The following is a 25,802-nucleotide window of genomic DNA, read 5'->3' on the forward strand; positions in this document are numbered from 1 at the left end:
CCTCATGGATCCTCTAGTCAGCACAAGGCCTGGCACCAGGTCTGCTTGGTGGGGAAAACACTGGGGGCGTTTCTGGGGGGAATGGAGACATTCCTCTGGGCCCGACCCTGGTGTGGGCAAGCGTGTGCTGGCCGATGTCACACTCGGCCTGTCCATGTGCACAACACCCAGACAATGAGGCCTTTATGTCCCACACAGTGGACATTCACAGGAGCTGGAGGGAGCTCTCTTGGTAGGCAGTGGCTCCCGTAGAGGAAGGCCAGCACAAGAGATGCCACAGGCCTCTATCTGTATGCAGAACCCATGAAAGGGCCTGTCTGAGTAAACTGGCCTATCTGAGGGCCCATGATCCCTCACAGAGACCTGGGAAACCCCATTCCAGCAAGGGACCAGCCCTTCAGCTCTCACAAGAGCCAAGAGCATCTAGCTGCCAAGTCCCTGATGAAGGGTCCTTGTTGCCTCTCACCACCTCCAGGCCTGGCCCCACATCCTCCCAACCAACACTTCTTGGAAGTCACTCAAGCACACCCCACAACTGACCATAAGCTCAGTCCATCCTCGTGCTCTGCCTCGACATGCACAGAGATCTGCGTGGTTGCTCCCCAGGGCAACACGTAATGAAATGGTGCCTCCATGCTCAGTCTTACTACACTTCAGGTCAATCGAGTTGAATTTCAAGACCCGCATTCCGATCTGGTGGATGGGGAGCCATGTCAAGCATTCCTCCTTGGGGACCACAGAGATTCCCAAACAGTGCCAATTTCTTCTGTAGCAGCATTCCCTACTGTGGCCCGTGCAAGGCCACCAAACAACAGCCATGCAGCTACACCCTCCTCAGCCCGCATCCCGGGACCACCCCTCCCCTTCAGGTCAACAGGGCCTCACGATGGACATGATAACGGGATGCCCAAGGGCTCTGCAAAGCCTTCATGGGGGAATGGACACCCAGAAGCCTTTTCTCCTCTGGAGGGGGCTCTCTGACAAACCAGTGGCTTCCGGAGAGGACGACCAACCCAGGAGAAGCTATGGTCCTGTGTATGCATGCAGACCCCATCAGAGGCCCCATTCGGATCAAGTGGCTCCAACAAAGCACCATGATCCCTCACAGAGTCCTGGCACAACCCCATTGAAGACCACGGCATGGCTTCCAGCCCTTGAAATAACCAGCAGCATCCTGCCTCCAAGCACCTGAGGATAGGCTCCTGCCTGCCTCTCACCATCTCTAGGCAGGGGGCATGAGCCTTCCCTACTGGCAGGTTTTGGGAAGCCATAAAGCACACACCACAAGGGACCATTCCCTCAGTTGGTGATCATACTCTGACGCTAGGTGCACAGAGGTCTCTAGAGATGTTCCGCCTGGGGCCAAGGAAGAAAACACTGCCTCGATGTGCTCTCTGACTAGAATACAGCTCTAATGAAGGCATGTGAGTGCACCAGATGTGAGCCCATAAATTTGGGGCAGCAGCAGACATTCCTCCTTGGTAGGCAGGAGGTTGCCAAAAGACTACCCTGTACTGGCTGCTGTGAGGGCGGCCAGCCCATAGTTCAAAATTCTCTGGGGCCTATCGGTAGCAACCAAAAGAGCCACTCACTGCGGAACATTCTGGCTGTGGTGAGCCCATGCCAAGGCTTGGCCTGAAACACAAAATTCAAAGCAGAAAGGCTTAAGGAAAGACTCCACCCATGGCTTCAGAACATGTGGGCCCTGGCACTATGGAGCAGGATAGAAAACCACAGGTGGCAACACATCTTGGATATGTGGAATCCTCCTACACTGGGAGGAGTCTCAAGGGATTTCCTCGAGCGAGAGGCTGCTCCAACACCCACACCCAAACCCACACACACACCCACACCCAGGGCTCTGCAATGGACCAAAAATGCAGGCCATCCTGCCCCTGGATCCCTCTGTTAGGCCTCAGCGTAATCCTATTGAGCATGATTTTTTGGTCATCAGCTCTCTTCAGGACCATATGAGTTCTCATCCTCGACCCAACTGAGGCCCTCCTCACTCACCTGCGCCCTGCCACATGTGAAGGCTTACCTCAGATGCTTCCTGGAAAGAAGGATGCCTGAAGGGATGTGCCATTCTGTCGAATCCACGTGCTGGGCCAAGGCTCATGGTGATTGCCCTAGGGAACATAGGCCAAACACAGATCTTCATTTCTCTGGGGACGATGGCTGCCAAGAGGTGAGAAGGACAGCTGTGAGAACTCCAACTCCATGCTAGATGCATTGGGGGACGTGTGTGCCACACGCTCATGCATCGAATGATGCTACAAGAAATACCTGCAGCAATACATCCAGGAACATAGGGCCCAAATGTACCTCCACGCAGAGACAGGAACACATAGCTGAAACGCATACAAACAGCTCCCTACATAGCTTCCTTCCTACCTCCCTTCCTCCAGAATGCTCTAGCTTCCTCCCTTTCGACCCTCGTCCTTGGCTCACTCTCTCCATCCATCCATACATACAAAGATGAAGGCATGAGTGGACAGGTGGATCAATGCCATCTTATGTACCTTAATACTGTGTCAGGGGCAGATGAAATAACCAGTACGTATATGTCTCCCCAGGGAAGGACTAGCCTCATGGATCCTCAAGTCAGCACAAGGCCTGGCACCAGGTCTGCTTGGTGGGGAAAACACTGGGAGCGTTTCTGGGGGGATTGGAGACATTCCTCTGGGCCCGACCCTGGTGTGGGCAAGCGTGTGCTGGCCGATGTCACACTCGGCCTGTCCATGTGCACAACACCCAGACAATGAGGCCTTTATGTCCCACACAGCGGACATTCACAGGAGCTGGAGGGAGCTCTCTTGGTAGGCAGTGGCTCCCGTAGAGGAAGGCCAGCACAAGAGATGCCACAGGCCTCTATCTGTATGCAGAACCCATGAAAGGGCCTGTCTGAGTAAACTGGCCTATCTGAAGGCCCATGATCCCTCACAGAGACCTGGGAAACCCCATTCCAGCAAGGGACCAGCCCTTCAGCTCTCACAAGAGCCAAGAGCATCTAGCTGCCAAGTCCCTGATCAAGGGTCCTTGTTGCCTCTCACCACCTCCAGGCCTGGCCCCACATCCTCCCAACCAACACTTCTTGGAAGTCACTCAAGCACACCCCACAACTGACCATAAGCTCAGTACATCCTCGTGCTCTGCCTCGACATGCACAGAGATCTGCGTGGTTGCTCCCCAGGGCAACACGTAATGAAATGGTGCCTCCATGCTCAGTCTTACTACACTTCAGGTCAATCGAGTTGAATTTCAAGACCCGCATTCCGATCTGGTGGATGGGGAGCCATGTCAAGCATTCCTCCTTGGGGACCACAGAGATTCCCAAACAGGGCCAATTTCTTCTGTGGCAGCATTCCCTACTGTGGCCCGTGCAAGGCCACCAAACAACAGCCATGCAGCTACACCCTCCTCAGCACGCATCCCGGGACCACCCCTCCCCTTCAGGTCAACAGGGCCTCACGATGGACATGATAACGGGATGCCCAAGGGCTCTGCAAAGCCTTCATGGGGGAATGGACACCCAGAAGCCTTTTCTCCTCTGGAGGGGGCTCTCTGACAAACCAGTGGCTTCCGGAGAGGACGACCAACCCAGGAGAAGCTATGGTCCTGTGTATGCATGCAGACCCCATCAGAGGCCCCATTCGGATCAAGTGGCTCCAACAAAGCACCATGATCCCTCACAGAGTCCTGGCACAACCCCATTGAAGACCACGGCATGGCTTCCAGCCCTTGAAATAACCAGCAGCATCCTGCTTCCAAGCACCTGAGGATAGGCTCCTGCCTGCCTCTCACCATCTCTAGGCAGGGGGCATGAGCCTTCCCTACTGGCAGGTTTTGGGAAGCCATAAAGCACACACCACAAGGGACCATTCCCTCAGTTGGTGATCATACTCTGACGCTAGGTGCACAGAGGTCTCTAGAGATGTTCCGCCTGGGGCCAAGGAAGAAAACACTGCCTCGATGTGCTCTCTGACTAGAATACAGCTCTAATGAAGGCATGTGAGTGCACCAGATGTGAGCCCATAAATTTGGGGCAGCAGCAGACATTCCTCCTTGGTAGGCAGGAGGTTGCCAAAAGACTACCCTGTACTGGCTGCTGTGAGGGCGGCCAGCCCATAGTTCAAAATTCTCTGGGGCCTATCGGTAGCAACCAAAAGAGCCACTCACTGCGGAACATTCTGGCTGTGGTGAGCCCATGCCAAGGCTTGGCCTGAAACACAAAATTCAAAGCAGAAAGGCTTAAGGAAAGACTCCACCCATGGCTTCAGAACATGTGGGCCCTGGCACTATGGAGCAGGATAGAAAACCACAGGTGGCAACACATCTTGGATATGTGGAGTCCTCCTACACTGGGAGGAGTCTCAAGGGATTTCCTCGAGCGAGAGGCTGCTCCAACACCCACACCCAAACCCACACACACACCCACACCCAGGGCTCTGCAATGGACCAAAAATGCAGGCCATCCTGCCCCTGGATCCCTCTGTTAGGCCTCAGCGTAATCCTATTGAGCATGATTTTTTGGTCATCAGCTCTCTTCAGGACCATATGAGTTCTCATCCTCGACCCAAGTGAGGCCCTCCTCACTCACCTGCGCCCTGCCACATGTGAAGGCTTACCTCAGATGCTTCCTGGAAAGAAGGATGCCTGAAGGGATGTGCCATTCTGTCGAATCCACGTGCTGGGCCAAGGCTCATGGTGATTGCCCTAGGGAACATAGGCCAAACACAGATCTTCATTTCTCTGGGGACGATGGCTGCCAAGAGGTGAGAAGGACAGCTGTGAGAACTCCAACTCCATGCTAGATGCATTGGGGGACGTGTGTGCCACACGCTCATGCATCGAATGATGCTACAAGAAATACCTGCAGCAATACATCCAGGAACATAGGGCCCAAATGTACCTCCACGCAGAGACAGGAACACATAGCTGAAACGCATACAAACAGCTCCCTACATAGCTTCCTTCCTGCCTCCCTTCCTCCAGAATGCTCTAGCTCCCTCCCTTTCGACCCTCGTCCTTGGCTCACTCTCTCCATCCATCCATACATACAAAGATGAAGGCATGAGTGGACAGGTGGATCAATGCCATCTTATGTACCTTAATACTGGGTCGGGGCAGATGAAATAACCAGTACGTATATGTCTCCCCAGGGAAGGACTAGCCTCATGGATCCTCTAGTCAGCACAAGGCCTGGCACCAGGTCTGCTTGGTGGGGAAAACACTGGGGGCGTTTCTGGGGGGAATGGAGACATTCCTCTGGGCCCGACCCTGGTGTGGGCAAGCGTGTGCTGGCCGATGTCACACTCGGCCTGTCCATGTGCACAACACCCAGACAATGAGGCCTTTATGTCCCACACAGTGGACATTCACAGGAGCTGGAGGGAGCTCTCTTGGTAGGCAGTGGCTCCCGTAGAGGAAGGCCAGCACAAGAGATGCCACAGGCCTCTATCTGTATGCAGAACCCATGAAAGGGCCTGTCTGAGTAAACTGGCCTATCTGAGGGCCCATGATCCCTCACAGAGACCTGGGAAACCCCATTCCAGCAAGGGACCAGCCCTTCAGCTCTCACAAGAGCCAAGAGCATCTAGCTGCCAAGTCCCTGATGAAGGGTCCTTGTTGCCTCTCACCACCTCCAGGCCTGGCCCCACATCCTCCCAACCAACACTTCTTGGAAGTCACTCAAGCACACCCCACAACTGACCATAAGCTCAGTCCATCCTCGTGCTCTGCCTCGACATGCACAGAGATCTGCGTGGTTGCTCCCCAGGGCAACACGTAATGAAATGGTGCCTCCATGCTCAGTCTTACTACACTTCAGGTCAATCGAGTTGAATTTCAAGACCCGCATTCCGATCTGGTGGATGGGGAGCCATGTCAAGCATTCCTCCTTGGGGACCACAGAGATTCCCAAACAGTGCCAATTTCTTCTGTAGCAGCATTCCCTACTGTGGCCCGTGCAAGGCCACCAAACAACAGCCATGCAGCTACACCCTCCTCAGCCCGCATCCCGGGACCACCCCTCCCCTTCAGGTCAACAGGGCCTCACGATGGACATGATAACGGGATGCCCAAGGGCTCTGCAAAGCCTTCATGGGGGAATGGACACCCAGAAGCCTTTTCTCCTCTGGAGGGGGCTCTCTGACAAACCAGTGGCTTCCGGAGAGGACGACCAACCCAGGAGAAGCTATGGTCCTGTGTATGCATGCAGACCCCATCAGAGGCCCCATTCGGATCAAGTGGCTCCAACAAAGCACCATGATCCCTCACAGAGTCCTGGCACAACCCCATTGAAGACCACGGCATGGCTTCCAGCCCTTGAAATAACCAGCAGCATCCTGCCTCCAAGCACCTGAGGATAGGCTCCTGCCTGCCTCTCACCATCTCTAGGCAGGGGGCATGAGCCTTCCCTACTGGCAGGTTTTGGGAAGCCATAAAGCACACACCACAAGGGACCATTCCCTCAGTTGGTGATCATACTCTGACGCTAGGTGCACAGAGGTCTCTAGAGATGTTCCGCCTGGGGCCAAGGAAGAAAACACTGCCTCGATGTGCTCTCTGACTAGAATACAGCTCTAATGAAGGCATGTGAGTGCACCAGATGTGAGCCCATAAATTTGGGGCAGCAGCAGACATTCCTCCTTGGTAGGCAGGAGGTTGCCAAAAGACTACCCTGTACTGGCTGCTGTGAGGGCGGCCAGCCCATAGTTCAAAATTCTCTGGGGCCTATCGGTAGCAACCAAAAGAGCCACTCACTGCGGAACATTCTGGCTGTGGTGAGCCCATGCCAAGGCTTGGCCTGAAACACAAAATTCAAAGCAGAAAGGCTTAAGGAAAGACTCCACCCATGGCTTCAGAACATGTGGGCCCTGGCACTATGGAGCAGGATAGAAAACCACAGGTGGCAACACATCTTGGATATGTGGAATCCTCCTACACTGGGAGGAGTCTCAAGGGATTTCCTCGAGCGAGAGGCTGCTCCAACACCCACACCCAAACCCACACACACACCCACACCCAGGGCTCTGCAATGGACCAAAAATGCAGGCCATCCTGCCCCTGGATCCCTCTGTTAGGCCTCAGCGTAATCCTATTGAGCATGATTTTTTGGTCATCAGCTCTCTTCAGGACCATATGAGTTCTCATCCTCGACCCAACTGAGGCCCTCCTCACTCACCTGCGCCCTGCCACATGTGAAGGCTTACCTCAGATGCTTCCTGGAAAGAAGGATGCCTGAAGGGATGTGCCATTCTGTCGAATCCACGTGCTGGGCCAAGGCTCATGGTGATTGCCCTAGGGAACATAGGCCAAACACAGATCTTCATTTCTCTGGGGACGATGGCTGCCAAGAGGTGAGAAGGACAGCTGTGAGAACTCCAACTCCATGCTAGATGCATTGGGGGACGTGTGTGCCACACGCTCATGCATCGAATGATGCTACAAGAAATACCTGCAGCAATACATCCAGGAACATAGGGCCCAAATGTACCTCCACGCAGAGACAGGAACACATAGCTGAAACGCATACAAACAGCTCCCTACATAGCTTCCTTCCTACCTCCCTTCCTCCAGAATGCTCTAGCTTCCTCCCTTTCGACCCTCGTCCTTGGCTCACTCTCTCCATCCATCCATACATACAAAGATGAAGGCATGAGTGGACAGGTGGATCAATGCCATCTTATGTACCTTAATACTGTGTCAGGGGCAGATGAAATAACCAGTACGTATATGTCTCCCCAGGGAAGGACTAGCCTCATGGATCCTCAAGTCAGCACAAGGCCTGGCACCAGGTCTGCTTGGTGGGGAAAACACTGGGAGCGTTTCTGGGGGGATTGGAGACATTCCTCTGGGCCCGACCCTGGTGTGGGCAAGCGTGTGCTGGCCGATGTCACACTCGGCCTGTCCATGTGCACAACACCCAGACAATGAGGCCTTTATGTCCCACACAGCGGACATTCACAGGAGCTGGAGGGAGCTCTCTTGGTAGGCAGTGGCTCCCGTAGAGGAAGGCCAGCACAAGAGATGCCACAGGCCTCTATCTGTATGCAGAACCCATGAAAGGGCCTGTCTGAGTAAACTGGCCTATCTGAAGGCCCATGATCCCTCACAGAGACCTGGGAAACCCCATTCCAGCAAGGGACCAGCCCTTCAGCTCTCACAAGAGCCAAGAGCATCTAGCTGCCAAGTCCCTGATCAAGGGTCCTTGTTGCCTCTCACCACCTCCAGGCCTGGCCCCACATCCTCCCAACCAACACTTCTTGGAAGTCACTCAAGCACACCCCACAACTGACCATAAGCTCAGTACATCCTCGTGCTCTGCCTCGACATGCACAGAGATCTGCGTGGTTGCTCCCCAGGGCAACACGTAATGAAATGGTGCCTCCATGCTCAGTCTTACTACACTTCAGGTAAATCGAGTTGAATTTCAAGACCCGCATTCCGATCTGGTGGATGGGGAGCCATGTCAAGCATTCCTCCTTGGGGACCACAGAGATTCCCAAACAGGGCCAATTTCTTCTGTGGCAGCATTCCCTACTGTGGCCCGTGCAAGGCCACCAAACAACAGCCATGCAGCTACACCCTCCTCAGCACGCATCCCGGGACCACCCCTCCCCTTCAGGTCAACAGGGCCTCACGATGGACATGATAACGGGATGCCCAAGGGCTCTGCAAAGCCTTCATGGGGGAATGGACACCCAGAAGCCTTTTCTCCTCTGGAGGGGGCTCTCTGACAAACCAGTGGCTTCCGGAGAGGACGACCAACCCAGGAGAAGCTATGGTCCTGTGTATGCATGCAGACCCCATCAGAGGCCCCATTCGGATCAAGTGGCTCCAACAAAGCACCATGATCCCTCACAGAGTCCTGGCACAACCCCATTGAAGACCACGGCATGGCTTCCAGCCCTTGAAATAACCAGCAGCATCCTGCTTCCAAGCACCTGAGGATAGGCTCCTGCCTGCCTCTCACCATCTCTAGGCAGGGGGCATGAGCCTTCCCTACTGGCAGGTTTTGGGAAGCCATAAAGCACACACCACAAGGGACCATTCCCTCAGTTGGTGATCATACTCTGACGCTAGGTGCACAGAGGTCTCTAGAGATGTTCCGCCTGGGGCCAAGGAAGAAACCACTGCCTCGATGTGCTCTCTGACTAGAATACAGCTGTAATGAAGGCATGTGAGTGCACCAGATGTGAGCCCATAAATTTGGGGCAGCAGCAGACATTCCTCCTTGGTAGGCAGGAGGTTGCCAAAAGACTACCCTGTACTGCCTGCTGTGAGGGCGGCCAGCCCATAGTTCAAAATTCTCTGGGGCCTATCGGTAGCAACCAAAAGAGCCACTCATTGCGGAACATTCTGGCTGTGGTGAGCCCATGCCAAGGCTTGGCCTGAAACACAAAATTCAAAGCAGAAAGGCTTAAGGAAAGACTCCACCCATGGCTTCAGAACATGTGGGCCCTGGCACTATGGAGCAGGATAGAAAACCACAGGTGGCAACACATCTTGGATATGTGGAAGCCTCCTACACTGGGAGGAGTCTCAAGGGATTTCCTCGAGCGAGAGGCTGCTCCAACACCCACACCCAAACCCACACACACACCCACACCCAGGGCTCTGCAATGGACCAAAAATGCAGGCCATCCTGCCCCTGGATCCCTCTGTTAGGCCTCAGAATAATCCTATTGAGCATGATTTTTTGGTCATCAGCTTTCTTCAGGACCATATGAGTTCTCATCCTCGACCCAACTGAGGCCCTCCTCACTCACCTGCGCCCTGCCACATGTGAAGGCTTACCTCAGATGCTTCCTGGAAAGAAGGATGCCTGAAGGGATGTGCCATTCTGTCGAATCCACGTGCTGGGCCAAGGCTCATGGTGATTGCCCTAGGGAACATAGGCCAAACACAGATCTTCATTTCTCTGGGGACGATGGCTGCCAAGAGGTGAGAAGGACAGCTGTGAGAACTCCAACTCCATGCTAGATGCATTGGGGGACGTGTGTGCCACACGCTCATGCATCGAATGATGCTACAAGAAATACCTGCAGCAATACATCCAGGAACATAGGGCCCAAATGTACCTCCACGCAGAGACAGGAACACATAGCTGAAACGCATACAAACAGCTCCCTACATAGCTTCCTTCCTACCTCCCTTCCTCCAGAATGCTCTAGCTTCCTCCCTTTCGACCCTCGTCCTTGGCTCACTCTCTCCATCCATCCATACATACAAAGATGAAGGCATGAGTGGACAGGTGGATCAATGCCATCTTATGTACCTTAATACTGTGTCAGGGGCAGATGAAATAACCAGTACGTATATGTCTCCCCAGGGAAGGACTAGCCTCATGGATCCTCAAGTCAGCACAAGGCCTGGCACCAGGTCTGCTTGGTGGGGAAAACACTGGGAGCGTTTCTGGGGGGATTGGAGACATTCCTCTGGGCCCGACCCTGGTGTGGGCAAGCGTGTGCTGGCCGATGTCACACTCGGCCTGTCCATGTGCACAACACCCAGACAATGAGGCCTTTATGTCCCACACAGCGGACATTCACAGGAGCTGGAGGGAGCTCTCTTGGTAGGCAGTGGCTCCCGTAGAGGAAGGCCAGCACAAGAGATGCCACAGGCCTCTATCTGTATGCAGAACCCATGAAAGGGCCTGTCTGAGTAAACTGGCCTATCTGAAGGCCCATGATCCCTCACAGAGACCTGGGAAACCCCATTCCAGCAAGGGACCAGCCCTTCAGCTCTCACAAGAGCCAAGAGCATCTAGCTGCCAAGTCCCTGATCAAGGGTCCTTGTTGCCTCTCACCACCTCCAGGCCTGGCCCCACATCCTCCCAACCAACACTTCTTGGAAGTCACTCAAGCACACCCCACAACTGACCATAAGCTCAGTACATCCTCGTGCTCTGCCTCGACATGCACAGAGATCTGCGTGGTTGCTCCCCAGGGCAACACGTAATGAAATGGTGCCTCCATGCTCAGTCTTACTACACTTCAGGTCAATCGAGTTGAATTTCAAGACCCGCATTCCGATCTGGTGGATGGGGAGCCATGTCAAGCATTCCTCCTTGGGGACCACAGAGATTCCCAAACAGGGCCAATTTCTTCTGTGGCAGCATTCCCTACTGTGGCCCGTGCAAGGCCACCAAACAACAGCCATGCAGCTACACCCTCCTCAGCACGCATCCCGGGACCACCCCTCCCCTTCAGGTCAACAGGGCCTCACGATGGACATGATAACGGGATGCCCAAGGGCTCTGCAAAGCCTTCATGGGGGAATGGACACCCAGAAGCCTTTTCTCCTCTGGAGGGGGCTCTCTGACAAACCAGTGGCTTCCGGAGAGGACGACCAACCCAGGAGAAGCTATGGTCCTGTGTATGCATGCAGACCCCATCAGAGGCCCCATTCGGATCAAGTGGCTCCAACAAAGCACCATGATCCCTCACAGAGTCCTGGCACAACCCCATTGAAGACCACGGCATGGCTTCCAGCCCTTGAAATAACCAGCAGCATCCTGCTTCCAAGCACCTGAGGATAGGCTCCTGCCTGCCTCTCACCATCTCTAGGCAGGGGGCATGAGCCTTCCCTACTGGCAGGTTTTGGGAAGCCATAAAGCACACACCACAAGGGACCATTCCCTCAGTTGGTGATCATACTCTGACGCTAGGTGCACAGAGGTCTCTAGAGATGTTCCGCCTGGGGCCAAGGAAGAAACCACTGCCTCGATGTGCTCTCTGACTAGAATACAGCTGTAATGAAGGCATGTGAGTGCACCAGATGTGAGCCCATAAATTTGGGGCAGCAGCAGACATTCCTCCTTGGTAGGCAGGAGGTTGCCAAAAGACTACCCTGTACTGCCTGCTGTGAGGGCGGCCAGCCCATAGTTCAAAATTCTCTGGGGCCTATCGGTAGCAACCAAAAGAGCCACTCATTGCGGAACATTCTGGCTGTGGTGAGCCCATGCCAAGGCTTGGCCTGAAACACAAAATTCAAAGCAGAAAGGCTTAAGGAAAGACTCCACCCATGGCTTCAGAACATGTGGGCCCTGGCACTATGGAGCAGGATAGAAAACCACAGGTGGCAACACATCTTGGATATGTGGAAGCCTCCTACACTGGGAGGAGTCTCAAGGGATTTCCTCGAGCGAGAGGCTGCTCCAACACCCACACCCAAACCCACACACACACCCACACCCAGGGCTCTGCAATGGACCAAAAATGCAGGCCATCCTGCCCCTGGATCCCTCTGTTAGGCCTCAGAATAATCCTATTGAGCATGATTTTTTGGTCATCAGCTTTCTTCAGGACCATATGAGTTCTCATCCTCGACCCAACTGAGGCCCTCCTCACTCACCTGCGCCCTGCCACATGTGAAGGCTTACCTCAGATGCTTCCTGTAAAGAAGGATGCCTGAAGGGATGTGCCATTCTGTCGAATCCACGTGCTGGGCCAAGGCTCATGGTGATTGCCCTAGGGACCATAGGCCAAACACAGATCTTCATTTCTCTGGGGACGATGGCTGCCAAGAGGTGAGAAGGACAGCTGTGAGAACTCCAACTCCATGCTAGATGCATTGGGGGACGTGTGTGCCACACGCTCATGCATCGAATGATGCTACAAGAAATACCTGCAGCAATACATCCAGGAACATAGGGCCCAAATGTACCTCCACGCAGAGACAGGAACACATAGCTGAAACGCATACAAACAGCTCCCTACATAGCTTCCTTCCTGCCTCCCTTCCTCCAGAATGCTCTAGCTCCCTCCCTTTCGACCCTCGTCCTTGGCTCACTCTCTCCATCCATCCATACATACAAAGATGAAGGCATGAGTGGACAGGTGGATCAATGCCATCTTATGTACCTTAATACTGTGTCAGGGGCAGATGAAATAACCAGTACGTATATGTCTCCCCAGGGAAGGACTAGCCTCATGGATCCTCTAGTCAGCACAAGGCCTGGCACCAGGTCTGCTTGGTGGGGAAAACACTGGGAGCGTTTCTGGGGGGATTGGAGACATTCCTCTGGGCCCGACCCTGGTGTGGGCAAGCGTGTGCTGGCCGATGTCACACTCGGCCTGTCCATGTGCACAACACCCAGACAATGAGGCCTTTATGTCCCACACAGCGGACATTCACAGGAGCTGGAGGGAGCTCTCTTGGTAGGCAGTGGCTCCCGTAGAGGAAGGCCAGCACAAGAGATGCCACAGGCCTCTATCTGTATGCAGAACCCATGAAAGGGCCTGTCTGAGTAAACTGGCCTATCTGAAGGCCCATGATCCCTCACAGAGACCTGGGAAACCCCATTCCAGCAAGGGACCAGCCCTTCAGCTCTCACAAGAGCCAAGAGCATCTAGCTGCCAAGTCCCTGATCAAGGGTCCTTGTTGCCTCTCACCACCTCCAGGCCTGGCCCCACATCCTCCCAACCAACACTTCTTGGAAGTCACTCAAGCACACCCCACAACTGACCATAAGCTCAGTCCATCCTCGTGCTCTGCCTCGACATGCACAGAGATCTGCGTGGTTGCTCCCCAGGGCAACACGTAATGAAATGGTGCCTCCATGCTCAGTCTTACTACACTTCAGGTCAATCGAGTTGAATTTCAAGACCCGCATTCCGATCTGGTGGATGGGGAGCCATGTCAAGCATTCCTCCTTGGGGACCACAGAGATTCCCAAACAGGGCCAATTTCTTCTGTGGCAGCATTCCCTACTGTGGCCCGTGCAAGGCCACCAAACAACAGCCATGCAGCTACACCCTCCTCAGCACGCATCCCGGGACCACCCCTCCCCTTCAGGTCAACAGGGCCTCACGATGGACATGATAACGGGATGCCCAAGGGCTCTGCAAAGCCTTCATGGGGGAATGGACACCCAGAAGCCTTTTCTCCTCTGGAGGGGGCTCTCTGACAAACCAGTGGCTTCCGGAGAGGACGACCAACCCAGGAGAAGCTATGGTCCTGTGTATGCATGCAGACCCCATCAGAGGCCCCATTCGGATCAAGTGGCTCCAACAAAGCACCATGATCCCTCACAGAGTCCTGGCACAACCCCATTGAAGACCACGGCATGGCTTCCAGCCCTTGAAATAACCAGCAGCATCCTGCTTCCAAGCACCTGAGGATAGGCTCCTGCCTGCCTCTCACCATCTCTAGGCAGGGGGCATGAGCCTTCCCTACTGGCAGGTTTTGGGAAGCCATAAAGCACACACCACAAGGGACCATTCCCTCAGTTGGTGATCATACTCTGACGCTAGGTGCACAGAGGTCTCTAGAGATGTTCCGCCTGGGGCCAAGGAAGAAAACACTGCCTCGATGTGCTCTCTGACTAGAATACAGCTCTAATGAAGGCATGTGAGTGCACCAGATGTGAGCCCATAAATTTGGGGCAGCAGCAGACATTCCTCCTTGGTAGGCAGGAGGTTGCCAAAAGACTACCCTGTACTGCCTGCTGTGAGGGCAGCCAGCCCATAGTTCAAAATTCTCTGGGGCCTATCGGTAGCAACCAAAAGAGCCACTCACTGCGGAACATTCTGGCTGTGGTGAGCGCATGCCAAGGCTTGGCCTGAAACACAAAATTCAAAGCAGAAAGGCTTAAGGAAAGACTCCACCCATGGCCCCAGAACATGTGGGCCCTGGCACTATGGAGCAGGATAGAAAACCACAGGTGGCAACACATCTTGGATATGTGGAATCCTCCTACACTGGGAGGAGTCTCAAGGGATTTCCTCGAGCGAGAGGCTGCTCCAACACCCACACCCAAACCCACACACACACCCACACCCAGGGCTCTGCAATGGACCAAAAATGCAGGCCATCCTGCCCCTGGATCCCTCTGTTAGGCCTCAGCGTAATCCTATTGAGCATGATTTTTTGGTCATCAGCTCTCTTCAGGACCATATGAGTTCTCATCCTCGACCCAACTGAGGCCCTCCTCACTCACCTGCGCCCTGCCACACGTGAAGGCTTACCTCAGATGCTTCCTGGAAAGAAGGATGCCTGAAGGGATGTGCCATTCTGTCGAATCCACGTGCTGGGCCAAGGCTCATGGTGATTGCCCTAGGGAACATAGGCCAAACACAGATCTTCATTTCTCTGGGGACGATGGCTGCCAAGAGGTGAGAAGGACAGCTGTGAGAACTCCAACTCCATGCTAGATGCATTGGGGGACGTGTGTGCCACACGCTCATGTATCGAATGATGCTACAAGAAATACCTGCAGCAATACATCCAGGAACATAGGGCCCAAATGTACCTCCACGCAGAGACAGGAACACATAGCTGAAACGCATACAAACAGCTCCCTACATAGCTTCCTTCCTGCCTCCCTTCCTCCAGAAAGCTCTAGCTCCCTGCCTTTCGACCCTTGTACTTGGCTAACTCTCTCCATCCATCCATACATACAAAGATGAAGGCATGAGTGGACAGGTGGATCAATGCCATCTTATGTACCTTAATACTGTGTCAGGGGCAGATGAAATAACCAGTACGTATATGTCTCCCCAGGGAAGGACTAGCCTCATGGATCCTCCAGGCAGCACAAGGCCTGGCACCAGGTCTGCTTGGCGGGGAAAACACTGGGGGTGTTTCTGGGGGGAATGGAGACATTCCTCTGGGCCCCACCCTGGTGTGGGCAAGCGTGTGCTGGCCGATGTCACACTCGGCTTGTCCATGTGCACAACACCCAGACAATGAGGCCTTTATGTCCCACACAGTGGACATTCACAGGAGCTGGAGGGAGCTCTCTTGGTAGGCAGTGGCTCCCGTAGAGGAAGGCCAGCCCAAGAGATGCCACAGGCCTCTATCTGTATGCAGAACCCATGAAAGGGCCTGTCTGAGTAAACTGGCCTATCTGAGGGCCCATGATCCCTCACAGAGACCTGGGAAACCCCATTCCAGCAAGGGACCAGCCCTTCAGCTCTCACAAGAGCCAAGAGCATCTAGCTGCCAAGTCCCTGATGAAGGGTCCTTGTTGCCTCTCACCACCTCCAGGCCTGGCCCCACATCCTCCCAACCAACACTTCTTGGAAGTCACTCAAGCACACCCCACAACTGACCATAAGCTCAGTACATCCTCGTGCTCTGCCTCGACATGCACAGAGATCTGCGTGGTTGCTCCCCAGGGCAACACGTAATGAAATGGTGCCTCCATGCTCAGTCTTACTACACTTCAGGTCAATCGAGTTGAATTTCAAGGCCCGCATTCTGATCTGGTGGATGGGGAGCCATGTCAAGCATTCCTCCTTGGGGACCACAGAGATTCCCAAACAGGGCCAATTTCTTCTGTGGCAGCATTCCCTACTGTGGCCCGTGCAAGGCCACCAAACAACAGCCATGCAGCTACACCCTCCTCAGCCCGCATCCCGGGACCACCCCTCCCCTTCAGGTCAACAGGGCCTCACGATGGACATGATAACGGGATGCCCAAGGGCTCTGCAAAGCCTTCATGGGGGAATGGACACCCAGAAGCCTTTTCTCCTCTGGAGGGGGCTCTCTGACAAACCAGTGGCTTCCGGAGAGGACGACCAACCCAGGAGAAGCTATGGTCCTGTGTATGCATGCAGACCCCATCAGAGGCCCCATTCGGATCAAGTGGCTCCAACAAAGCACCATGATCCCTCACAGAGTCCTGGCACAACCCCATTGAAGACCACGGCATGGCTTCCAGCCCTTGAAATAACCAGCAGCATCCTGCTTCCAAGCACCTGAGGATAGGCTCCTGCCTGCCTCTCACCATCTCTAGGCAGGGGGCATGAGCCTTCCCTACTGGCAGGTTTTGGGAAGCCATAAAGCACACACCACAAGGGACCATTCCCTCAGTTGGTGATCATACTCTGACGCTAGGTGCACAGAGGTCTCTAGAGATGTTCCGCCTGGGGCCAAGGAAGAAAACACTGCCTCGATGTGCTCTCTGACTAGAATACAGCTGTAATGAAGGCATGTGAGTGCACCAGATGTGAGCCCATAAATTTGGGGCAGCAGCAGACATTCCTCCTTGGTAGGCAGGAGGTTGCCAAAAGACTACCCTGTACTGGCTGCTGTGAGGGCGGCCAGCCCATAGTTCAAAATTCTCTGGGGCCTATCGGTAGCAACCAAAAGAGCCACTCATTGCGGAACATTCTGGCTGTGGTGAGCCCATGCCAAGGCTTGGCCTGAAACACAAAATTCAAAGCAGAAAGGCTTAAGGAAAGACTCCACCCATGGCTTCAGAACATGTGGGCCCTGGCACTATGGAGCAGGATAGAAAACCACAGGTGGCAACACATCTTGGATATGTGGAAGCCTCCTACACTGGGAGGAGTCTCAAGGGATTTCCTCGAGCGAGAGGCTGCTCCAACACCCACACCCAAACCCACACACACACCCACACCCAGGGCTCTGCAATGGACCAAAAATGCAGGCCATCCTGCCCCTGGATCCCTCTGTTAGGCCTCAGAATAATCCTATTGAGCATGATTTTTTGGTCATCAGCTCTCTTCAGGACCATATGAGTTCTCATCCTCGACCCAACTGAGGCCCTCCTCACTCACCTGCGCCCTGCCACATGTGAAGGCTTACCTCAGATGCTTCCTGTAAAGAAGGATGCCTGAAGGGATGTGCCATTCTGTCGAATCCACGTGCTGGGCCAAGGCTCATGGTGATTGCCCTAGGGACCATAGGCCAAACACAGATCTTCATTTCTCTGGGGACGATGGCTGCCAAGAGGTGAGAAGGACAGCTGTGAGAACTCCAACTCCATGCTAGATGCATTGGGGCACGTGTGTGCCACACGCTCATGCATCGAATGATGCTACAAGAAATACCTGCAGCAATACATCCAGGAACATAGGGCCCAAATGTACCTCCACGCAGAGACAGGAACACATAGCTGAAACGCATACAAACAGCTCCCTACATAGCTTCCTTCCTGCCTCCCTTCCTCCAGAATGCTCTAGCTCCCTCCCTTTCGACCCTCGTCCTTGGCTCACTCTCTCCATCCATCCATACATACAAAGATGAAGGCATGAGTGGACAGGTGGATCAATGCCATCTTATGTACCTTAATACTGTGTCAGGGGCAGATGAAATAACCAGTACGTATATGTCTCCCCAGGGAAGGACTAGCCTCATGGATCCTGTAGTCAGCACAAGGCCTGGCACCAGGTCTGCTTGGTGGGGAAAACACTGGGGGCGTTTCTGGGGGGAATGGAGACATTCCTCTGGGCCCGACCCTGGTGTGGGCAAGCGTGTGCTGGCCGATGTCACACTCGGCTTGTCCATGTGCACAACACCCAGACAATGAGGCCTTTATGTCCCACACAGTGGACATTCACAGGAGCTGGAGGGAGCTCTCTTGGTAGGCAGTGGCTCCCGTAGAGGAAGGCCACCCCAAGAGATGCCACAGGCCTGTATCTGTATGCAGAACCCATGAAAGGGCCTGTCTGAGTAAACTGGCCTATCTGAAGGCCCATGATCCCTCACAGAGACCTGGGAAACCCCATTCCAGCAAGGGACCAGCCCTTCAGCTCTCACAAGAGCCAAGAGCATCTAGCTGCCAAGTCCCTGATGAAGGGTCCTTGTTGCCTCTCACCACCTCCAGGCCTGGCCCCACATCCTCCCAACCAACACTTCTTGGAAGTCACTCAAGCACACCCCACAACTGACCATAAGCTCAGTACATCCTCGTGCTCTGCCTCGACATGCACAGAGATCTGCGTGGTTGCTCCCCAGGGCAACACGTAATGAGATGGTGCCTCCATGCTCAGTCTTACTACACTTCAGGTAAATCGAGTTGAATTTCAAGACCCGCATTCCGATCTGGTGGATGGGGAGCCATGTCAAGCATTCCTCCTTGGGGAGCACAGAGATTCCCAAACAGGGCCAATTTCTTCTGTGGCAGCATTCCCTACTGTGGCCCGTGCAAGGCCACCAAACAACAGCCATGCAGCTACACCCTCCTCAGCCCACATCCCGGGACCACCCCTCCCCTTCAGGTCAACAGGGCCTCACGATGGACATGATAACGGGATGCCCAAGGGCTCTGCAAAGCCTTCATGGGGGAATGGACACCCAGAAGCCTTTTCTCCTCTGGAGGGGGCTCTCTGACAAACCAGTGGCTTCCGGAGAGGACGACCAACCCAGGAGAAGCTATGGTCCTGTGTATGCATGCAGACCCCATCAGAGGCCCCATTCGGATCAAGTGGCTCCAACAAAGCACCATGATCCCTCACAGAGTCCTGGCACAACCCCATTGAAGACCACGGCATGGCTTCCAGCCCTTGAAATAACCAGCAGCATCCTGCTTCCAAGCACCTGAGGATAGGCTCCTGCCTGCCTCTCACCATCTCTAGGCAGGGGGCATGAGCCTTCCCTACTGGCAGGTTTTGGGAAGCCATAAAGCACACACCACAAGGGACCATTCCCTCAGTTGGTGATCATACTCTGACGCTAGGTGCACAGAGGTCTCTAGAGATGTTCCGCCTGGGGCCAAGGAAGAAAACACTGCCTCGATGTGCTCTCTGACTAGAATACAGCTCTAATGAAGGCATGTGAGTGCACCAGATGTGAGCCCATAAATTTGGGGCAGCAGCAGACATTCCTCCTTGGTAGGCAGGAGGTTGCCAAAAGACTACCCTGTACTGCCTGCTGTGAGGGCAGCCAGCCCATAGTTCAAAATTCTCTGGGGCCTATCGGTAGCAACCAAAAGAGCCACTCACTGCGGAACATTCTGGCTGTGGTGAGCGCATGCCAAGGCTTGGCCTGAAACACAAAATTCAAAGCAGAAAGGCTTAAGGAAAGACTCCACCCATGGCCCCAGAACATGTGGGCCCTGGCACTATGGAGCAGGATAGAAAACCACAGGTGGCAACACATCTTGGATATGTGGAATCCTCCTACACTGGGAGGAGTCTCAAGGGATTTCCTCGAGCGAGAGGCTGCTCCAACACCCACACCCAAACCCACACACACACCCACACCCAGGGCTCTGCAATGGACCAAAAATGCAGGCCATCCTGCCCCTGGATCCCTCTGTTAGGCCTCAGCGTAATCCTATTGAGCATGATTTTTTGGTCATCAGCTCTCTTCAGGACCATATGAGTTCTCATCCTCCACCCAACTGAGGCCCTCCTCACTCACCTGCGCCCTGCCACACGTGAAGGCTTACCTCAGATGCTTCCTGGAAAGAAGGATGCCTGAAGGGATGTGCCATTCTGTCGAATCCACGTGCTGGGCCAAGGCTCATGGTGATTGCCCTAGGGAACATAGGCCAAACACAGATCTTCATTTCTCTGGGGACGATGGCTGCCAAGAGGTGAGAAGGACAGCTGTGAGAACTCCAACTCCATGCTAGATGCATTGGGGGACGTGTGTGCCACACGCTCATGCATCGAATGATGCTACAAGAAATACCTGCAGCAATACATCCAGGAACATAGGGCCCAAATGTACCTCCACGCAGAGACAGGAACACATAGCTGAAACGCATACAAACAGCTCCCTACATAGCTTCCTTCCTGCCTCCCTTCCTCCAGAATGCTCTAGCTCCCTCCCTTTCGACCCTCGTCCTTGGCTCACTCTCTCCATCCATCCATACATACAAAGATGAAGGCATGAGTGGACAGGTGGATCAATGCCATCTTATGTACCTTAATACTGTGTCAGGGGCAGATGAAATAACCAGTACGTATATGTCTCCCCAGGGAAGGACTAGCCTCATGGATCCTGTAGTCAGCACAAGGCCTGGCACCAGGTCTGCTTGGTGGGGAAAACACTGGGGGCGTTTCTGGGGGGAATGGAGACATTCCTCTGGGCCCGACCCTGGTGTGGGCAAGCGTGTGCTGGCCGATGTCACACTCGGCTTGTCCATGTGCACAACACCCAGACAATGAGGCCTTTATGTCCCACACAGTGGACATTCACAGGAGCTGGAGGGAGCTCTCTTGGTAGGCAGTGGCTCCCGTAGAGGAAGGCCACCCCAAGAGATGCCACAGGCCTGTATCTGTATGCAGAACCCATGAAAGGGCCTGTCTGAGTAAACTGGCCTATCTGAAGGCCCATGATCCCTCACAGAGACCTGGGAAACCCCATTCCAGCAAGGGACCAGCCCTTCAGCTCTCACAAGAGCCAAGAGCATCTAGCTGCCAAGTCCCTGATGAAGGGTCCTTGTTGCCTCTCACCACCTCCAGGCCTGGCCCCACATCCTCCCAACCAACACTTCTTGGAAGTCACTCAAGCACACCCCACAACTGACCATAAGCTCAGTACATCCTCGTGCTCTGCCTCGACATGCACAGAGATCTGCGTGGTTGCTCCCCAGGGCAACACGTAATGAGATGGTGCCTCCATGCTCAGTCTTACTACACTTCAGGTAAATCGAGTTGAATTTCAAGACCCGCATTCCGATCTGGTGGATGGGGAGCCATGTCAAGCATTCCTCCTTGGGGAGCACAGAGATTCCCAAACAGGGCCAATTTCTTCTGTGGCAGCATTCCCTACTGTGGCCCGTGCAAGGCCACCAAACAACAGCCATGCAGCTACACCCTCCTCAGCCCACATCCCGGGACCACCCCTCCCCTTCAGGTCAACAGGGCCTCACGATGGACATGATAACGGGATGCCCAAGGGCTCTGCAAAGCCTTCATGGGGGAATGGACACCCAGAAGCCTTTTCTCCTCTGGAGGGGGCTCTCTGACAAACCAGTGGCTTCCGGAGAGGACGACCAACCCAGGAGAAGCTATGGTCCTGTGTATGCATGCAGACCCCATCAGAGGCCCCATTCGGATCAAGTGGCTCCAACAAAGCACCATGATCCCTCACAGAGTCCTGGCACAACCCCATTGAAGACCACGGCATGGCTTCCAGCCCTTGAAATAACCAGCAGCATCCTGCTTCCAAGCACCTGAGGATAGGCTCCTGCCTGCCTCTCACCATCTCTAGGCAGGGGGCATGAGCCTTCCCTACTGGCAGGTTTTGGGAAGCCATAAAGCACACACCACAAGGGACCATTCCCTCAGTTGGTGATCATACTCTGACGCTAGGTGCACAGAGGTCTCTAGAGATGTTCCGCCTGGGGCCAAGGAAGAAAACACTGCCTCGATGTGCTCTCTGACTAGAATACAGCTCTAATGAAGGCATGTGAGTGCACCAGATGTGAGCCCATAAATTTGGGGCAGCAGCAGACATTCCTCCTTGGTAGGCAGGAGGTTGCCAAAAGACTACCCTGTACTGCCTGCTGTGAGGGCAGCCAGCCCATAGTTCAAAATTCTCTGGGGCCTATCGGTAGCAACCAAAAGAGCCACTCACTGCGGAACATTCTGGCTGTGGTGAGCGCATGCCAAGGCTTGGCCTGAAACACAAAATTCAAAGCAGAAAGGCTTAAGGAAAGACTCCACCCATGGCCCCAGAACATGTGGGCCCTGGCACTATGGAGCAGGATAGAAAACCACAGGTGGCAACACATCTTGGATATGTGGAATCCTCCTACACTGGGAGGAGTCTCAAGGGATTTCCTCGAGCGAGAGGCTGCTCCAACACCCACACCCAAACCCACACACACACCCACACCCAGGGCTCTGCAATGGACCAAAAATGCAGGCCATCCTGCCCCTGGATCCCTCTGTTAGGCCTCAGCGTAATCCTATTGAGCATGATTTTTTGGTCATCAGCTCTCTTCAGGACCATATGAGTTCTCATCCTCCACCCAACTGAGGCCCTCCTCACTCACCTGCGCCCTGCCACACGTGAAGGCTTACCTCAGATGCTTCCTGGAAAGAAGGATGCCTGAAGGGATGTGCCATTCTGTCGAATCCACGTGCTGGGCCAAGGCTCATGGTGATTGCCCTAGGGAACATAGGCCAAACACAGATCTTCATTTCTCTGGGGACGATGGCTGCCAAGAGGTGAGAAGGACAGCTGTGAGAACTCCAACTCCATGCTAGATGCATTGGGGGACGTGTGTGCCACACGCTCATGCATCGAATGATGCTACAAGAAATACCTGCAGCAATACATCCAGGAACATAGGGCCCAAATGTACCTCCACGCAGAGACAGGAACACATAGCTGAAACGCATACAAACAGCTCCCTACATAGCTTCCTTCCTGCCTCCCTTCCTCCAGAAAGCTCTAGCTCCCTGCCTTTCGACCCTTGTACTTGGCTCACTCTCTCCATCCATCCATACATACAAAGATGAAGGCATGAGTGGACAGGTGGATCAATGCCATCTTATGTACCTTAATACTGTGTCAGGGGCAGATGAAATAACCAGTACGTATATGTCTCCCCAGGGAAGGACTAGCCTCATGGATCCTCCAGGCAGCACAAGGCCTGGCACCAGGTCTGCTTGGCGGGGAAAACACTGGGGGTGTTTCTGGGGGGAATGGAGACATTCCTCTGGGCCCCACCCTGGTGTGGGCAAGCGTGTGCTGGCCGATGTCACACTCGGCTTGTCCATGTGCACAACACCCAGACAATGAGGCCTTTATGTCCCACACAGTGGACATTCACAGGAGCTGGAGGGAGCTCTCTTGGTAGGCAGTGGCTCCCGTAGAGGAAGGCCAGCCCAAGAGATGCCACAGGCCTGTATCTGTATGCAGAACCCATGAAAGGGCCTGTCTGAGTAAACTGGCCTATCTGAGGGCCCATGATCCCTCACAGAGACCTGGGAAACCCCATTCCAGCAAGGGACCAGCCCTTCAGCTCTCACAAGAGCCAAGAGCATCTAGCTGCCAAGTCCCTGATGAAGGGTCCTTGTTGCCTCTCACCACCTCCAGGCCTGGCCCCACATCCTCCCAACCAACACTTCTTGGAAGTCACTCAAGCACACCCCACAACTGACCATAAGCTCAGTACATCCTCGTGCTCTGCCTCGACATGCACAGAGATCTGCGTGGTTGCTCCCCAGGGCAACACGTAATGAAATGGTGCCTCCATGCTCAGTCTTACTACACTTCAGGTCAATCGAGTTGAATTTCAAGGCCCGCATTCTGATCTGGTGGATGGGGAGCCATGTCAAGCATTCCTCCTTGGGGACCACAGAGATTCCCAAACAGGGCCAATTTCTTCTGTGGCAGCATTCCCTACTGTGGCCCGTGCAAGGCCACCAAACAACAGCCATGCAGCTACACCCTCCTCAGCCCGCATCCCGGGACCACCCCTCCCCTTCAGGTCAACAGGGCCTCACGATGGACATGATAACGGGATGCCCAAGGGCTCTGCAAAGCCTTCATGGGGGAATGGACACCCAGAAGCCTTTTCTCCTCTGGAGGGGGCTCTCTGACAAACCAGTGGCTTCCGGAGAGGACGACCAACCCAGGAGAAGCTATGGTCCTGTGTATGCATGCAGACCCCATCAGAGGCCCCATTCGGATCAAGTGGCTCCAACAAAGCACCATGATCCCTCACAGAGTCCTGGCACAACCCCATTGAAGACCACGGCATGGCTTCCAGCCCTTGAAATAACCAGCAGCATCCTGCTTCCAAGCACCTGAGGATAGGCTCCTGCCTGCCTCTCACCATCTCTAGGCAGGGGGCATGAGCCTTCCCTACTGGCAGGTTTTGGGAAGCCATAAAGCACACACCACAAGGGACCATTCCCTCAGTTGGTGATCATACTCTGACGCTAGGTGCACAGAGGTCTCTAGAGATGTTCCGCCTGGGGCCAAGGAAGAAAACACTGCCTCGATGTGCTCTCTGACTAGAATACAGCTCTAATGAAGGCATGTGAGTGCACCAGATGTGAGCCCATAAATTTGGGGCAGCAGCAGACATTCCTCCTTGGTAGGCAGGAGGTTGCCAAAAGACTACCCTGTACTGGCTGCTGTGAGGGCGGCCAGCCCATAGTTCAAAATTCTCTGGGGCCTATCGGTAGCAACCAAAAGAGCCACTCATTGCGGAACATTCTGGCTGTGGTGAGCCCATGCCAAGGCTTGGCCTGAAACACAAAATTCAAAGCAGAAAGGCTTAAGGAAAGACTCCACCCATGGCTTCAGAACATGTGGGCCCTGGCACTATGGAGCAGGATAGAAAACCAAAGGTGGCAACACATCTTGGATATGTGGAAGCCTCCTACACTGGGAGGAGTCTCAAGGGATTTCCTCGAGCGAGAGGCTGCTCCAACACCCACACCCAAACCCACACACACACCCACACCCAGGGCTCTGCAATGGACCAAAAATGCAGGCCATCCTGCCCCTGGATCCCTCTGTTAGGCCTCAGCGTAATCCTATTGAGCATGATTTTTTGGTCATCAGCTCTCTTCAGGACCATATGAGTTCTCATCCTCGACCCAACTGAGGCCCTCCTCACTCACCTGCGCCCTGCCACATGTGAAGGCTTACCTCAGATGCTTCCTGGAAAGAAGGATGCCTGAAGGGATGTGCCATTCTGTCGAATCCACGTGCTGGGCCAAGGCTCATGGTGATTGCCCTAGGGACCATAGGCCAAACACAGATCTTCATTTCTCTGGGGACGATGTCTGCCAAGAGGTGAGAAGGACAGCTGTGAGAACTCCAACTCCATGCTAGATGCATTGGGGGACGTGTGTGCCACACGCTCATGCATCGAATGATGCTACAAGAAATACCTGCAGCAATACATCCAGGAACATAGGGCCCAAATGTACCTCCACGCAGAGACAGGAACACATAGCTGAAACGCATACAAACAGCACCCTACATAGCTTCCTTCCTGCCTCCCTTCCTCCAGAATGCTCTAGCTCCCTCCCTTTCGACCCTCGTCCTTGGCTCACTCTCTCCATCCATCCATACATACAAAGATGAAGGCATGAGTGGACAGGTGGATCAATGCCATCTTATGT

The 25,802-nt window shown here is 54.2% G+C and overlaps 10 non-coding genes across 10 annotated transcripts; all 10 read right to left on the reverse strand.

Moving 5' to 3' along the window:
* Positions 1–1,910: 1,910 nt before the first annotated feature.
* LOC130846988 (small nucleolar RNA SNORD115) lies at positions 1,911–1,991 on the reverse strand. Its single transcript, XR_009051783.1, has one exon. It is a non-coding gene; the product is annotated as a small nucleolar RNA SNORD115 (small nucleolar RNA).
* A 2,506-nt stretch (positions 1,992–4,497) lies between these two features.
* On the reverse strand, positions 4,498–4,578 carry LOC130846990 (small nucleolar RNA SNORD115). The gene has a single exon (XR_009051785.1). It is a non-coding gene; the product is annotated as a small nucleolar RNA SNORD115 (small nucleolar RNA).
* A 2,505-nt stretch (positions 4,579–7,083) lies between these two features.
* LOC130846991 (small nucleolar RNA SNORD115) lies at positions 7,084–7,164 on the reverse strand. The gene has a single exon (XR_009051786.1). It is a non-coding gene; the product is annotated as a small nucleolar RNA SNORD115 (small nucleolar RNA).
* A 2,506-nt stretch (positions 7,165–9,670) lies between these two features.
* Positions 9,671–9,751, reverse strand: LOC130847046 (small nucleolar RNA SNORD115). The gene has a single exon (XR_009051841.1). It is a non-coding gene; the product is annotated as a small nucleolar RNA SNORD115 (small nucleolar RNA).
* A 2,506-nt stretch (positions 9,752–12,257) lies between these two features.
* On the reverse strand, positions 12,258–12,338 carry LOC130847047 (small nucleolar RNA SNORD115). Its single transcript, XR_009051842.1, has one exon. It is a non-coding gene; the product is annotated as a small nucleolar RNA SNORD115 (small nucleolar RNA).
* Positions 12,339–14,844: 2,506 nt separating this feature from the next.
* LOC130846992 (small nucleolar RNA SNORD115) lies at positions 14,845–14,925 on the reverse strand. The gene has a single exon (XR_009051787.1). It is a non-coding gene; the product is annotated as a small nucleolar RNA SNORD115 (small nucleolar RNA).
* Positions 14,926–17,431: 2,506 nt separating this feature from the next.
* On the reverse strand, positions 17,432–17,512 carry LOC130847035 (small nucleolar RNA SNORD115). Its single transcript, XR_009051830.1, has one exon. It is a non-coding gene; the product is annotated as a small nucleolar RNA SNORD115 (small nucleolar RNA).
* Positions 17,513–20,018: 2,506 nt separating this feature from the next.
* LOC130847085 (small nucleolar RNA SNORD115) lies at positions 20,019–20,099 on the reverse strand. Its single transcript, XR_009051879.1, has one exon. It is a non-coding gene; the product is annotated as a small nucleolar RNA SNORD115 (small nucleolar RNA).
* Positions 20,100–22,605: 2,506 nt separating this feature from the next.
* On the reverse strand, positions 22,606–22,686 carry LOC130847086 (small nucleolar RNA SNORD115). The gene has a single exon (XR_009051880.1). It is a non-coding gene; the product is annotated as a small nucleolar RNA SNORD115 (small nucleolar RNA).
* A 2,506-nt stretch (positions 22,687–25,192) lies between these two features.
* Positions 25,193–25,273, reverse strand: LOC130846993 (small nucleolar RNA SNORD115). Its single transcript, XR_009051788.1, has one exon. It is a non-coding gene; the product is annotated as a small nucleolar RNA SNORD115 (small nucleolar RNA).
* Positions 25,274–25,802: the final 529 nt, after the last annotated feature.

This window comes from Hippopotamus amphibius, chromosome 2 (genome assembly GCF_030028045.1).
Source record: "Hippopotamus amphibius kiboko isolate mHipAmp2 chromosome 2, mHipAmp2.hap2, whole genome shotgun sequence".
NCBI classification, from domain to species: Eukaryota; Metazoa; Chordata; class Mammalia; order Artiodactyla; family Hippopotamidae; genus Hippopotamus; species Hippopotamus amphibius.